We start from the raw sequence: 16,682 nt of genomic DNA, 5'->3' as shown, positions 1-16,682 counted from the left end.
AGGCTTCATGGGAGACTATTGCTGCTGGGATTGTTTTAACATACACTGTGTTTATGGGCTGGCCTTCAGCAATTCTGATGCCACTCGCTTGGAATGAAAGCCTCTAGGGAAATTGCACATTTCATTCGTAAGCGGAATGCAGAGTTGACAAAAGAAGTGCATCACTACTTGCATGCAGTGTTGCTGGGTGTTATATTTTTGGATTTCTTTATTTAGTGTTCCCCATAATGGCTAAAGCCTTCCCATTGGTGCGCTTGTTAGCCCCTAGTCCCACTAGAGCGACAATACAGAAACAAACGACATCGACGAGCCTCAAACCAGAGTCTTTGTCGCGATTTCACAGGCTTATGCATAGAATAAAAGAGGCTACGCTCGGATACAAGTATTACGCACGCGAGGGTATCTTCGGCAGGCTTGCAATCACCCGGGGTCACTTCACGAGCACCGAACGACTATAAACGCCTGCCAAGGGTATACCATTGCGAGGATACCGCATGTGTTGAAGGCTTGTCGGTGTCGTCTGTTTCTGTTTGTCGCTCTAATGGGACTCGGGCATAAGTAACAACACACAAACACAAACGAACGGCAAGAGTGGTAAACAGTGCCTTTCACGTCCTTCGCCACCGTGCCCCTTGGTTTTCAGAGAAGTTTCCAGCATTAATATCTATAATATTTTGTCATATATCGCACAAGGACACAACCAGGAGCTGTACCTACAATTCAACACTCACAAGACTTGCGTGAATACACCCCATAGCTGGTCGCATTTTCAGAGTCATTTTAATGTTGCGAGAATAAATAATGACATTGGCATATTTGTCGTGCCAAATGCTATAGCAACCTGTTCCGAACTCTGGTCTCCACGTACTGCGGACTTTTTGCATCGATTCTTGTACATCTCTGCCTCACTTATGCCCAAAAACATTTTACTCGGTCTATCAAGCCGTGTAGTCAAGAAGCTATAATCTGTAAAACTCTTCAGAACACTCCTGAGTTGCGAAGCTTTGCAGTAGATATTTATGAAAAATATTCCGTGCTATTTCCTACCCTCGAATACTTGACTGCAGGAGCATGGTATGCATTCAACATACTCTCTTTGACAAGCTAAAGCATCATAAATGTCATGTCCACGACCCTTACTATACCTATTAAGTTTTTGGCTGACAATGTCATAGAAGCTGTGTATGGGCTGGACCAAACGGCAATCAGCCTTGTGTTATGTGGCACTGCTCTCCATGTAGACACAGGGGCAGGAGTGCAGCCGCATTGCTCCAAGCTCGTGGGTGGTTGGTTGAATCGGTATATACTTGCCACCCCACTCTCAGCTTTTATTGTAGCATTACACACATCATGTGGCAGTCCTGCACATTGTTCTGACTCATGTCATATATTTTTTTTTATATTTTTCACAAAATAAGTGGCAGCAGCACCAGCTCCTGTGATGCAGAGCATGTGGAACACAGGTGCAGCCTTCGGTGGTGCAGCTGCAATACCTGCAACCTTAGATGGAGCAGCTGGTACAGTCGGACCTGCATTCGCTGAGGCAGCTGCTAAAGAACCCTCTAAGGTGGAGCCATATCAGCTCCTAAACTTCCTAGAATGTGAAATGGTAAGTTGATTTGGTAAGTTTTTGCTTTATAAGAGATACCTATGGATAGAAGGCATTTCTATGGTTGCACAATGTCTTCAAGATGAAAAGGGCTTTACAATTTGTCATTGACCTTGTAGATCTCGATAAATGTTGCTCAAATAAGATCTCTTTTTCAGCACCATCGCCACAAATTATTGTTTTTTGGTGTTGCATCACTTCAGCAGTGGTGTAAGACCCAAGTTTTAGTGTCTTGAAAAACATGTCTAAGGCGACATCTCTTTGTAGAAAGTTTAAACCTGCATCTCTAACATTCTGCTCAACATTTGGAGTGCATTAGGCGGAAAGATTTGGAGCATCGTAATCCCCAATAATTACCTTTGGCCCATACAATAAACCCTTTTCAGAAGTGTGTGCACGTCCAAGGCTGCCATTTCTAAAACGCGGATTCCGAGTACGCGTTGGAAACAAGCGCCGTGTCAGTGATTGGCGTGGATAGACGTGAGTGCAACGTCAGCGTTCCACGTGGTCTTCAATCCAACCACAGCTTTCGTGTCCAACAAATGGCGACTGTCAATGTTGCTTGCTTAGGTTTTGAAAATGGTATATTCTTTCTATGCTCACCAGGTACATGGGAATGAAACTCAGCACTCTTGGAGCATAAAGTGGCTTCTTTTCTTTTAAAGCGTAAGTTTTATAGTCCCAGCCACGCTCGAGGTTGCATGATAACCCCGCACACAGGAAAAAAAGTGGCGCGCCTTGCACCGGCAACTCAAATCAGTGGGCGCATCTACTCATGTTCTCTGTCCATTACGCCGACCGAAAAGCTGAGGGGGGGGGGGGGGGGGTGATTCATGAAACACCATCTAATGAGGCAAAGGGGGCTGGAAAGGGAAGAGCAAAATCACAAGGCCAGCCAGTGATCGCACTGTCAGGTTTTTTTGAGCCGGCCAAATAATCTTCGCCAGCAGCCGACACTACAAGAGGGCTTGCCACCCAGTACCCCTTGCAGTTGACAGCGGCAGAATCAGGGAACGTAATAAAAGAACTTGATAGCTCGAGCACCGTAGTACTGTTGTATGGGAGCTTCGCAGGATTTTTGAAACTGATTCAACTAAAAAAGGAGTCAAACTAACGAAACTTGCTTTATTCAATATGCACGAAGCAGCATTTCATGAAAGGAGGATCTCACCCCCGAATACATCGGTTTCGCCTCCTATTCTAATTTTTTATAGATGCATTTCTACGACGGTTGATGTCAAGGTGACGTGGAAAGCCTGGGGTGACAACATAGTGAACCAGGACATAAGGTCAAGCGTTGCTGTGAAGAACCTGGCCGTTGCTCTGTGGGGTCCAGTGTCCTGCAGAGGACTGTGGCCGAAATGGCGTCGAATGTCAGTCTTAACAAGGACAGCAGGCTGCCTCTGACACCCAAGAAAGCGGCATTCCTAAGAGGTGAGTGCAAATTATCTCACGTAAGCGTAACCTAAGCAGTTATTTGAAAAATCTTCTCAATCAAGGCAGTATCTTGGCAGCTTGTTGGTATTATACTGGGAGTTCACAATGTTTCGGTGATCTTTGGATGGACCGCATAAAACTGATAGGATTGAGCACACAGCTGTGACATAATGGTGGAAGCTTTCAATAAAATTATAGGAAGATTAGGTAACCTCGGTAAAACACACAAGCTGTATTTCTTTATTTTTTGCGTGCCAACACCAGATTTATATTTTTTTTGTGCCACTGGCCTTTATTTCGACTATATGAAGTAAGCAACGCGTAGCGTATTTCCTTTTTATTACAATAATTTGCAGTTGCAATACATGCTACAGTGACCCTGAATAAACTGACCTCTTCACAAAAAAAAAGAAAAAAAAAAAAAAGCTCTGCGAAAGTTTCTTTTCGTGGAGAGAATTGTTGCAATTTGCAACAATTCTCTTCTTTCTTCTTCTTTTTGACGCAAGGGGGTTAATGTCCTTATCTTTGAAATATTAAAACCACCGCTTTCAGGCATTCTCTTGTAATATATCAGCGAAATATGCCCATTTATCTGGTCACTTCAATGTGCCCATGGAACATTGTTAACTCCCAGTAGGTATTGTGTAGAATTACAGTAGCTCAAAGTACTTGTCATGCAGTGGCAAACAAAAGCAGGGTTATAATATGCGATGTATATTAGTACTCTCAATGACTTGTAGGATGTTTGAACACTCTTAATCACTTTCTCTAAACTGAATTCTGCATCAGCATTGTACTTATTTTTAATGGTTTTATTTTGGCTTGCTCAAACATTAGATAGGAGAGGGGCACCATATGTTGTGTCTCAAACACGCGGCCTGCTTGGCGTTTGCTAGCGGCCCGTGCAGTCAGGCATAAGTGTACAAAAATTACATTAAGGGTATAACCAGCACTTTTTTCTAGGGATTTTTACGGTGGAAAACGGTGACATTGTGACGGTATCTTTCATAAGCCCAATACTTGTCAAAACCAGGAACTGGACATAAAAAGCTTTCAAATGGCGATGATTCCGAATTGCTATAGAGTCAAACCCACTTATGTCTAACTCGCAAAAAACTGTCTACCAGTTTGATATAGCGGGTAATTCTACATGAAAGTTGGAATGAATCTGACAACAAACAAACACGACAGATTTAGAAAAGTTGTTTACTCTCGAAGGAGCGTCTGTACGTCATAAGGGACGCTCCACATGGCTATTCAGTGGCCGCTTCTTCGTTTTTCAAGATCTTACCGGATCATCCTCTTCCCACTTCCGGAGGATCGACGCGGTTGCTTCCCCCCCCCCTCTTTCCTCTTCCTCCCCCCCCCCCCCCCCCCCCCCCCCCCCCAAAAAAAAAAAGGCAAGCTTTTTCTGCAAGCTGGCTGTCCCCGAATGCATCTCCGTGCTGGGGGGAAGCCAGCTTGCAAAGCTAAGCGGCGCTCTTGGCAGTTCTATCTATCGGAAGACGCTGCAATTTTCCTTCGACGTAACCGCATTTTTCGCTATGCATTTTTATAGCAGCTACTAGTCTGTTCACAAAGTTTGATACAAACTTCGATATAATCGGGTTCAGCATCATACAGAATGTGCCATTTTAGTTTGAACGTAATTCAAAAAAAGAGGGCGAGAGATTTGTGGGGCTCGGCGGACATAGATAAGGGGATAACCGTCACAATATGTTGACCAATTAACCGAGATTTGTTAATTATCTTTTTAATTATTAATTTTATGGGGCATGTTACAATTGCATTCTTCAAGTGCGTCATTATTAAAGGCTATTCCAAGTGAAACTGTTCATGAACGTGATGTGGCATGTGATTTTAATGAGCATTAGTTCAAGCCTTACGTCTACAAATTGTGCTCCTTTAAATATTTTGTCATTGCATATTTTTCTGAATGCCTAATGATGAAGCTCCGTGGCCAAAAGCACCATGCAGATGTCATTGCTGTAATGTCGAGGACAGCAAAAGTAAACCACATACTGGGAGAAAAAATGAACGACCGGCGAAAACAAGAGAAATGAAGAGCCAATCTGTAAATAAAAATAGAACCAGCCGGTTCTTGGCAATGGTCTGCAGTGAAATACGGTGTCAAGCATGCATTCCCCCACAGGTTCCCACAGAGATTGCCCACAGAGCATGGGGTTATGAAACCCTATGGGTTACCCACACGGCTCCCACGGGACTTTGGTCCTACACAGCTCCTATAGGATCTCTGCAGGACCCACACAGCTCCCGTAGACCCACACAGACTGTGCGGGGACCCATAGGGACCCGAACACCCACACAATTTCTGTGGGACCCACACGGTTTCATAACCCCATGGGTCTGCGGGTTTTTGGAGCGGGGGTGTCCAACATTCTATGCCTTGTTGGTCACATTTTTCTTCTCCTGCACTCTGAAGCAAATGAAGTATCCATGATTCATAAAGTTATCAAGTGAAAAAAAAGGGTAATTTCCGCAGCACAGAACTATATGCGACCGGGTGGACGTTCACCTGCTGCAGCGCATTTGTTCTGAATGTAAATCGAAAATATATTTTTTTTCTTTCCTTTTTATTGTGTAGCAAGGCATCAGTAGATTCCGCTCTTGAAGAAAACGTCTAGTTGTCTTATATTTGCGGATCAATTATGTTACAGTATTCGTAACAAGGGGAAAATATTGCGCAGCGCTCCATTCCTATGCTCGGCACGGCAGCTCTAACTCGCCTGCTGCGCGCAGCGCCCTCTATTATTTTCATCGCAACTGTGTGCAGCCCTTCGCTCCCGGCCGCCACACTTCCTTCTAGCCACCATACCCAACACCACGTAGAGCAAAGGTCGCAGCGCTCGGAGTTGTGACGTCACAGATTCACGACCAGTGGGCCGACCTGAGAGGAAAGCTTCTCCGCAATACACGCTCTCTTTTTCTTTTTCTTATACGTGTTTTCCCGAGGACGACAAGCGGAGCATGCTCCGGCCTTTTTTGTTTTTGTTTTTACCTTACTCCGAGCCCAGGGCGCCAGGGTTCTCCCGGGGCAGTTGCGCAGTGACAATTTTTGCCTCCTTCGCGCACCGCGGCTTGCACAAGCCTCGCGGCGGAGTACGCGAATTGTTCTAACCGTCTCTTTTGTCTGATGCGTTTGGTGTGCTTGGCGGTTCTTAACGCGTGGTGGTTGTGAAGTTACGGGCGGCTTTCGGGCTAGACATGCCTCATAAATGCTGTGTCCCTCGGTGCCATGGGAACTATGAAACGTCGTCGAAAAGAGTGTCTGTGCTGTGTTTAGTTCCCGAAGGTTGAAGAAGTACGAAAAGTATGGGTGCGGGCGATTCGCCGAAAAAAACCTGGTTCTATCGCCGCATAGCAGGGTGAGAAACCTCGTACCATTTCACTTTTTTTTTCGATTTAGTGAATTTATTTTGTTGAATTTTACACTGACGTGGCAGCGAAGGCGAATAGCACAAGCTAGCTCTCGATTTTAAGTTTAGAAACGTATCTTTGTAGCGCAAGCTCCCGTTTTGAAAACCACGTTTAGGAGCCTGTAGCCTTCTCTCTATGTCCCCGTCTTGTTCCCTACATCTGTGGCGCATATTATAAAAGGAATCAATGAAATCGTCGATGTCTCGAAATCTGAAGGAAATTTTAACATGGACGCCGAACAAAGGAACACGACTCAGAGGCGACTTTCAGGAACCAGTGACTTCTGCAGAGGACGATTCCAATGTGCATTTTTTTTGTGCTGTCTTTTTGACTGGCTGGATGCCTGGCTTCACGTATGGGAGAGCGAGAACCTTACCAGTGGCACGGTAACCAAGGAGACGCACGGAGCACTCCGTCAAACAACCCGTGCATTTGTAGAGATCGCCGAATACTGCTTAACTGAACTCGGGCTGAACTATGTCCTGCTGGGAAGGATGCAGACTGATAGCTTGGAATAGCTTGGAAGACTGTTTCGGGAAGTACAGACAGCTAGCTGGCTGGCTCGCAATATCACATATCTAAAAGGCAGCGACCCTCCCAGTTTTAGTCTACGTGGCAGGGTACGCAGTTTATGCCGCTTTTAAAAAGCCGATATGTCAAAAATGCAGGGCGGCACTTACTAAAGAAGATAAGACGGCAACAGTTTTACTTGCGCACGAGAACTACTCTCTTCTCAAGAAATTGGATCGAGGGGGCTCTTTTATCGAACTATGTTCGTCGTTAATGCCGTGACACACAATTACGTTGTTGCTCAAGAACTTTCCAAGCAGGCAGAGTTTCTGAAAATTCCGATCCAGCGTCAGTTCATCACCGAGCTTAGAATGAAACTGCTGTCTACCAACCAGACTTCTGACTTCGACGAATGTGAAGAAAGACACAAAAGTGAGCTCGTGCTAAAGAACTTGTTCTGGTGCAGCACGAACATTGTGCTGAAAAATTATTGTGGAAGGTTGAGCGAAAAGGTTATGAGGCTAGCTAATTCCAAGTCAACGAAAAGAAAATGTGAAATCTTAAAATCTAAATAATTATTTTATATTCATCGCAACAGTTGTCATAGCATTATTATTTCAAAGTGGCATTAAAGTCTACATGCCGTACATGTGCTGTGTCTTAGTTTCTCGAAATCTACAGAGGGGCATCTAAGTTGCTTGTGCTTGAATTGTGTCAAGGTGGATACAAGAAGAAAGTATGAATACTCGAGGATATACTATTTGAAGATTTCAAAGATGAGAGAACTTATATTCACAGCATCTATTCGTAATGTGAATGAGCGCGGGTAGATGTGTGCATGAAGCTCCTGCAGCTGCATGTGTCCCTTACTGAAACTTATGCTTTAAGTTTGCTAAGTTTGCCTGCAGTCGGTTAAATCAAAACTTGTGCACCTCGATTTAGGCGGCGTCATTCCCTCTGTTTTGTGTCTTTTCTGCGTTTAATTTTTCGCCTTCGTGTCTCAGTCTCGGATTGCTTACTTTATGATAAACATTCCCCAGTTCGCTTGCAGTTATTTCTATTATCATTTGTTTACTTCTGCTAAAAAGTACATTTCAACTCTTTGCATTTTTTGGTGCGCCAAAAGTCCACATTTTTTTTAATGATCTTCTCATTAGCTTCACATACGAATTCATTAACCACATATGTCATCACCAACTTGAATCTTGCTATTATGCATTTTGGCGGGTCCTATCACTTACAATAACAATTCAGGGCATTTATTTTTAGTTTTTTTGTGTCTTCTCACTCCTAAAAGTAATCAAAGCACCCAAGATTCGGATGCCGAAACGAAAACCCACCTCTCTTAAAACGTCGTTAACCGTGTTCTTTCATATCATAACAATAGTGGTACGTCCTAATATGCTGCCCGTGTAACAAATTATGTTTCCCAGTCATATAGATGATTTATAAGTCCTGTTTGACCAATTAAAAAACGTTTGGGTCAATACAAAATGCCATCTACGTCGGTAAATCTATGCGCGACGCCTTCAGTGGAGCACTTTGACGCGGCGCTCGGCAGACGACTCGTGGGACCTCACCGAAGGAGCGCTGCAGCCTTCAGGTCTAGGTGGTGTTGCCATACCCCTGGCAACCGAGATGCGTTGCGCCGGGAGATGATGTGTCGGGGAGGCGGTGGGGTGCGCCGGCGCGCGTGCCGGCCATCTTTCACCTCTTGAAAACACGGATGTTGGGCCAGGTAGACGTTATTATTCTGGCCGCGCTTTGTCCTTGATGTTCGGGTCGTCGCGGTGGGCTCAGAAGGACCACAGGAGCCCAGTTTCCTCAAGAAAAGTGAGTAGAGCCCTGAGCGCTCGGTCTTAGCTATGCCAGTCGCGTGTGGGCCGTAGTAATTCTACCCTTCTGTTACAGGGCATCCCCGGCGCGTGGAAGGATGCTGTCATGGCCCGCCCGGGCGTCAGCGTATTCCGTGCAGGCCAGGAGGAGATAGTCCAAATTGGCCCATTCGCCGAGGATTAGGCCGTATGGATCGGCGTCGCGGCGGAGGTGATGCAGCCGTGTCGGGGTCAGGGCGTAATCTGTCCGGATACGGTGGATGATGGCTGCGACTCGCCGGCTCGTGCTCCGGGTCAGAGGGGGGGGGGGGGGGGGGTTCGTTGGCGGTCTACTGCCGCGAATCGCTCGTCCGGGTGGCTTGAGGTGGCCACTCGGGCGACGAGGAGCTTCGTGTCAGCGGAGGGCTCGACATCGGACGTCCGGAACTCTTCCTCGTCGTGGACCCGTTCCGCCAGGGCGTCGGCGGTCCCGTTGAAAGGGATCCCGCAGTGGCTGGGGACCCACTGGAGCGCGACGCGGTGGCCGAGGTCCCCGAGGAGCCGGGCTTCCCCGGCGATCTGTCTTGCGAGGGGGCACGCCCTCTCGAGGCAGCAGAGTTGCGCGAGGGCTGCCTGGGAGTCCGACAGAAGCAGCCAGCTGTCGAGCCATCGGCTTCCACATCGGACGAGGCGCAGCGCAAGGGGGATCGCGGCGAGCTCAATGGTGGTGCTCGTCGCCCGGAAAGCCAGGAGCTCGCCCGCACCCAACGCCGCTCTCTCGACGTAGGCGTCTGCTGTCGATGAGTCGTCCGAGGGCCTCACCGAGCCATCGCTGTATAGCCGCGCCCACCCGGGACAGTGCTGCTCCACGTGCTTTTGTGCCAGCTGTCTGGCCGCGATGTCAGCCGTTTTACGACGGGTGCCCATTCCGTCAAAGTGGACTGTGATCGCCAGCGGGTGGGGGTCTGTGTGAAGTGTGGGCAGTTGTGTGAGGGCGGCGAGAGGCCGGCGACATCTCCCAGGACGCACAGGAGTTGACCCAAGCGCGACTCGGGCGTCTCCGCGATGCGTGCCAGCAGTGGTGCACCTGACTCACAGGTGGTTATGCGGATGAGGTGGCCAAGCGCGCGCTTCTGGAGGTGTTTGCCGATGGTGTTGGCTCCGGCCTCCGTGTACGTCGGGATCGACGTCGCCGACCTGGATATCCCCAGGCAGATGCGCAGGGCGATCCTCAGGATTGCCTCGAGGTTCGTCTGGGAGGTGATGAGGCCGAGCAGCGGTAGCGCGTATAAAAGCACAGACAGCACTAGTCCCTGATGGAGTTGGAGCATCATGCTTTGGGACGCCCCTCAAGTGCTGCCCGCAAGCGACCGCAGGGTGTAGATGCGACGCTGCATGCTGTGGATTCCACATGACACCGCTGCCCCCCCAATTCAGGCGCCGGTCAATCACCGGTCCCAGGTAGGTGACCTTTTGCTCGCATGGTTTCTCGCGGCCGTCGATGTGCAGTTTGGGCCTGAATGTTGGCGCTTTCGTGGCGTAGACAAAGGCCACGGTCTTCTCCGCCGACAAATCCAGGCCGAGCTCTCTCATGTGGTAGATGTCATTTTTGGGTGTTCTTTGTAGTTCCTCCGCGGCTCGGCCATCTCTATCCGCCCTTACAGGATATATTGCCATGCCCTCCGCACGGGCTGTCGAAGGTGTGGCGGACATTCCGGCGGATAAAAACTGTCCGTTGATGACGCTGCCGTGCGGCCACTTTGACGGTTGACCGAGCGGTCGCTGAGGAAGGCCCCTACGAATCCCACCGGCCACACGGTGACCCCGAGTTTCCGCAAGGAATCAATGAGGGGGGGGGGGGGGGAGCCTCCAAGGGCCGAACGGAATCAGGTCAAGGGTGCATGGATAGGGGGGCGGGGACTGTTTGTCCTTTGTCCCCGCTGTCCGAGGGGTCCCAGTGGGGTGTTTAGGCTGACGGTTTCAAGCTGACGCAGAAATCTCATCCCTAGTTAAAGTGGACTGGTGGCATTCTTTACGGGGGGCAACCAGCGGCTCTGGCGCGTTTGGTGCGCTACAGAGAACTCCTGGGGCAAGGCGGGAGCGGCTGCTCCTTTCTGGAGCTTGTCCGCGATCTTGGGCATCCTGGTGCCTCTCGTGTGGTGGGGTTGCCGGGGTCCCTTTGGGCTCCTCGGCTGCGCCTGCCCTTGCCTCTTTAAAGGGGTAGGGGAACGAAAATCCAGCGCTCATTTTATAGCTTTAATGTGTTGCATGTGGCAGCATAACCTCAAGAACACAAGGCTTGCGTTGAAAGGCAGAAGCAAGCTAATTTTGAAGCTAAATAAACGATCTTTCAATGTGCACCTGATGGATGCATGCGGAGCCTACGTGGGAGGTCATCTAGCAACGTTGGGGAACTTGCTACGTAGTCATGAGGTAGCAAGCTTCATCGAAGCAGCGCTACTCTTTGGAATTTCAGCATTTTCCTTCTTAGCTTTTGTCCTCAACTCAGATATCGCGCATTGAACCAAACAGTCCAAGAAGACGGAAAGGAGGGACTCCCCTCTCTCTCGGACCCTCGTTTGTACACCCAGATACAGCCGTTCTCACCCTAGAAGATTAACCAGTCGCGCATAATTTGGACGAAAGTTGCTTTTCCCAGCCCGTTCACCTCTAAGCTGACAGTGCTGTGGAAGCTACGTGCTCCTTGGGCCAGCCACATGCTCGCCACCCCACGGGTACTTCGAACGGCTCAGTTGTAACGCCTTGACGCTATTAGCGAGTTTTAGTAGGCCGCGTTTTCTCTCCGCAACCCAAAACTCCACAGCCAAGGCCATTGGCGCGCAGGAGCAGTGGCGGCTTCGTCGTGGCGGAGGGAGAAATGCGGTCTGCTAAAGCTCCCTATTGACTCCACCACAACCCTGACAACGGCAAAGCTCCTAACCACGCCAGCCTTGCTCCGCCACGAAGGCGGTGAACCTTCTTTCTATTCCTGTTTGCGTTGGCTATCCCATGACGCATCGCGCTCTCCGTTCGCTGCTCCTGGAGCGCTTGCTGGAGTGCACAGTTTGGAACGAAAAATATAGAAAGTCGTTCAAAATACAAACGTGCGATTATCATTTCCGCTTATTATCCGTCATGCTTGACTCATTTCCGAACGAAATTTGAATATTTCCCATTTTGTTTCCGTACACCTTTAAGGCACGAGGGCGGTAAAAATGGCGCAGTTGAGGGACTCAAATAAAATCACTTATGATTGTTTGAAAAAAACTGCGCGGTTCCCCCACATAGCCGATTCGCACGACGGACCGAATCGCGATTTTTGTCGGCAGACCGTGTACACGTGACCAGCAAGTCGCCGATTCCTGCGATCCGCGCCCCGTCCGCGGACGCGCGTACTGATAAAGTCTAGGGCCTTTTTCACTCGCGGACGTTTGGCGGGAGATTGACTTGGAATGCATTTAGTCTGGCAATGGTACATAGATTTCTTGTTGTTTTTTTCTTGTTTTTTTTTTTTTTGCTTTCGGGAATTCGAAACAAAAATGGCGCATCGTTATGTTTTGTGCGTTTTTTGGTTCGTTTTGTCACACGATTCTTGGTTCCACGCGTGAAAGGAATTCCAGAAACTTTGTCTGGCTGACGCGATGCAGGTTCCGGCACTCCTCCGGGTCCATGTCAAGAAGCTCCCGTAAAAACTCGTCTAGCACGCCGCGATAATTCTTGCATGTCTAATCAGGATTTCACCCAGCAAGACCTCTCTTGTGGATGTGGTGTGCTTGAGTGTTGTGCACGAGCGCGGAGTGCGTGAAGGCACCTGCAAACGTGCCTCCGCGAGCCCAGAACTTCGTCGCGTCTACACCGAAGCTTTCTCAAGCAGAAACATGCCGGTGTCACTGCCATGCTTTGGGTTAGTAAAGTTTGTGACGCTTGGCGCGAAGCCTGTCCCGGTGTTTTGTCTCGATCTGTACGTAACAGCGGCGTACGATTCTTTATCGCTTCAGCAAACGTCGATTTTTGTTTTGGACAACGGTGCCACGGTGCGATGTTGGAGTTCCGCGGCCATGTTGGGTGGCGTACAGGTTCGGTCCGGCCTCGCTGGCTTCTGCTCGTCGTCTCCCTCGTGTGGATGCGCTTGGGAGACAGACGAACCGCGGACATGTCGTCACGTGATCAATCCGTCCGCGCATCAGTCGTGTGAATCGGCCTTAAGGAGGAGGGACGGGCGGGTCGGGACGGTTTTAAGAGGATATCGCACCTCCCGAGCCCTATGCAATTCCAATGGCAAATTTTAGTATTTTTTCTCAAGAACCACCAAACGGACTGACTTGAGACTGGTTTTATTAGAAAGATAACAAAAAAACTGAGTAATATTGTGGCGCTCCATTTTTCGATTTGTAAGCTTAAAATGTTTTGCAGGAACTTAAAGATGACTGTTCTCGTTCCGTGCTTCATAAACATTTAACAATAAGCCTTGACCTAAATACAAATTTAGGCTCCACAATATTCAAGACCAGGACTTTTTTAAAAATATCTCTTACAAGATCTTTCTTCCAGAAATTATCGTTGTAATAAATTTTAACTAAGTTTGTAGCCATTCAAAACGTCGAAAAATTCAGCTGTCAGGTGGCGCCATCTATGAGCGAGTCCGCGAAACTTGCTCCTGAATTTCCGCAATGTGTTATTGCGCCCCGGACTACTTGCATCTTCAAGGTCGTCGGGTTGACAGTCGGGACTTTGAGAAAGAGTGCCTTTCGAAACAGTTTTTTTGTTATGTTTAGGGGCGTAGATATTTTGCGGGTTATCGCGATAGTGAGAGACCGACACGCGGAGCGGCTCTGTTTACCAACACGGCCGGATGGCCGCGCATGCGCGGTAGCTATGTGGGCAAAAGCAGCCCGGCTCTCCGTGTTTTCGCCATTGCGCTCTATGGCGTGCGCTCGTTGTCGACGTTGTAGGGACGCTTGTATCTTTATTTGTGCGTCGTATTTCCTCACAACGTATGTCGTATGCTATGCCCGACTATTCGAGCTCGTTGCCCGAGCCTGAACGGCAGCGGTATCGAAACAAACTGTGCGTGGACGGCGTTGACTACGAGGATCCGTACGCCGTATAAACAAGACCTGCTGGACTTCCGACGTAAAGTTGCTGCCACCGACGTCGATGGCTCACGTCGTCGTTTATTTAGTTTTTTCGCCAAGCCAGGTCACGGCCGACACGGTGCAGGTACACGTCTCTCGAGGTCTACGATTACTTCGAGTTGGTTTCCGCACTGCCGGCAGGATCAGCAGCCTGTGGGTCCGCGGAAGTGTGTGTATTCATTAATTGATTAAATACACACAGCGTCTTCAAGTCAAGGTATGATATTTTCCCTGCCCTCATGACCACAAGGCATGGCAAGCAGTAACGCTTTGTCCGTTCTGCAGTCTTGGCGTTAACAGGTTAGAAGTAACGGCGTTGTTGGTGACGCGTTACTTTTTTCAGTAACGTAGTAACCCACTCGTTACGTTTTCGACAAAGTAACGGGTAACGTACTTATGTTACTATTTCAAGTAACGCCTTACTCGTTACTACTTCCTAAGTCTTAAAGAAATTACACTTCAATTTTTTACGTGTTTTAGGCGTCAAGCCATGATTTTTTGTGCGTTTTTTCTCGTAATTATTAGGTGAAACCGCAAAAAGAGATAAAGCAATTATGTTCAGTTTCTGCATAAACATAATGCTTCTTGATATATTACCTGTATCGTCAAAACCGTAAAATGTGTTAAATCATAATTTAAAAAAAGTAACGCAGAATCAGAAGTAACGTGCGTTACTTTTTATCGGTAGCGGTAACGCGTTCCTTTTATTTTTAGGTAACGTAGCTCAGTAACGCGTACCTTTTATTTGCAAATAACGAGTAACGTATTTCGTTACTTTTTTTTCGCTAACGCCTACAACACTGCCGTTCTGTCGCCGTTCCCGTCTGCTGGGTAGCACGGGCGTAACGAGCCTCCGACGAGCGCTTGGCCGGTGCTTTGTGCGCGAACACCATGGGAACAAAATCCGGGTGGTCTCGATCAGCCAACGGTTTCCCTGCACATAAGCAAGCCTCGGGACGGAGATTAAAAATGGAAGCCGCAGTTGCCTTCAAGAAAGGTTTTGCCGCACAAACGGTCGTTCGCGCGAGGCGACCATACTTTTCGATCCACGGTTATTATCCACCTTCTATGCCTTTCAGAGTCTGCCGGGAACCTGTGGAAATTCACTCTGCTGCCTTTCTTGTACATTTTGGCGCAATTAACGGCAACACAGCTTCGCGGCATGCTGAAATGCTATGACTCCCTTGCCCAACGTGCGCGCTTTTGCCCACACCCCCCCGGCTCCGGCGCGATCGCAGCGCCGCCGCAGCTCCGTGACGTCAAGCCCGCGTGTCGGTCTATAGGTTGTACATCGCTTGAGCGCGTCCTTGGGAAGATGTTCCGTCCTTTGTTGGTGTTTTGGGGTCGCACAAATGCATGTGAAACGTTTGTTGTTGTTCTTTTTTCTTTTTTTGTTTGGCGGCGGAGATATTTAGCGGGTAGGTGAGAGTCCTTAGTTTTCAATCGCCAAAGCGCGTTATTGGAAGGATGTTCCATTCTTTGTTGGCATTTTGGGTCAAGAAAATGGGAGTGAAAGATTTCACGCTTCAAGCGGTCCTTGCATGAGGACTGAAGTTAGCAAATGCAGGCAGACAAAAGCTACCGAAGGGTCAAAGAGTAGATACTGTCTTACCACTTCTTTCTGTTCGAAATAGGATAGGTGATTGGATCTGGCGAGTGCAAATATTCTGCAGAGATGCATTTAAAATGTTTACTTATTTTAAATGCGGAAGAGACATACTTGAGTTTGTCGACATTCGCTTTGCATGTCAGCTTGGGGAGGCGGATTTCTACCCAAATAAAACAAACATTGCGAAAAAAATTCAGTGAAGCTAAAAACAAAACAAGCATTTTGTAAGTAGGCGTGACACGTTGCAGTTTGGAAGTTGTGAAAGTCGCGCTGAAGATTCTTTGTTTGACTCGAACCAACACACTTTTGATTCAGTATTTTATGGAATAGAGGCAAAAGTATTAGACTAGAACTCGCAAGTGTTTTATTATGCTGTTCCTCGATTGCACTGTCTTGGCTGCGATGAGCCCTTGGTCAGCTGTTACTATTGAGCGGCGGACAAATAATCTCACCGGAGAACGGGCGGCGGAGAAAAGCTCACCGGAGAGAAGCTCACCAGTGAAATGCTCACTGCAAAATCGAGAAATGCAAAGAAAAGCTCATTTACGAAATATTTTATTACTGTTCGCACTGCGGTGTTTATATTTAAAACTCACGTCCGCACTTTGCTCAGCGCTCGCGCGCTTTTTGCGTGTTCGTATATTTGTAAAACCATGTGTTCTTGTTCACCCCCAGAAAAAACAGCTTACTTTCTAAGAAAAATGGGGAAGAGGCAGACGAATCTACAGTTTTGCAGAATGCGAACACACAAAAAAGTGGGGAACGCTTTCCTTTTTTTAGAACTTTTACATGGAGACAGGACATTGCCTCAATGTTGAGTACTACGGAAAGCAACAATATGATCTCCGTCTCGGCACCCGACGACTCCTGTCCCCCAAAAAGTATCAAGTTCGTCTTAGGCCTCATAACCGAAGGAAGTCATTGTTTACTACAAAGCAAAAGAAAAACAGGCCATAATATTACCGCGTGCGCAGCTAGCCAACTAGGCAGCGCGCCCGTGGCCTAACGGTTACCGTGCTTATCTTCCACGCAAGCAGCCGAGGTTCGATGCCTGGCCGCGGATACGCCTTTTTTTATTGTTTCTGTTATGTTGAGTTCTGGTGTATTCCAGAACCCTGTTGCTTATTCGA

Source organism: Ixodes scapularis, unplaced genomic scaffold, assembly GCF_016920785.2.
Source record: "Ixodes scapularis isolate PalLabHiFi unplaced genomic scaffold, ASM1692078v2 ptg001158l_1___fragment_5__unscaffolded, whole genome shotgun sequence".
Classification (NCBI taxonomy): Eukaryota; Metazoa; Arthropoda; class Arachnida; order Ixodida; family Ixodidae; genus Ixodes; species Ixodes scapularis.
Note: the sequence above shows the minus strand (reverse complement) of the source record.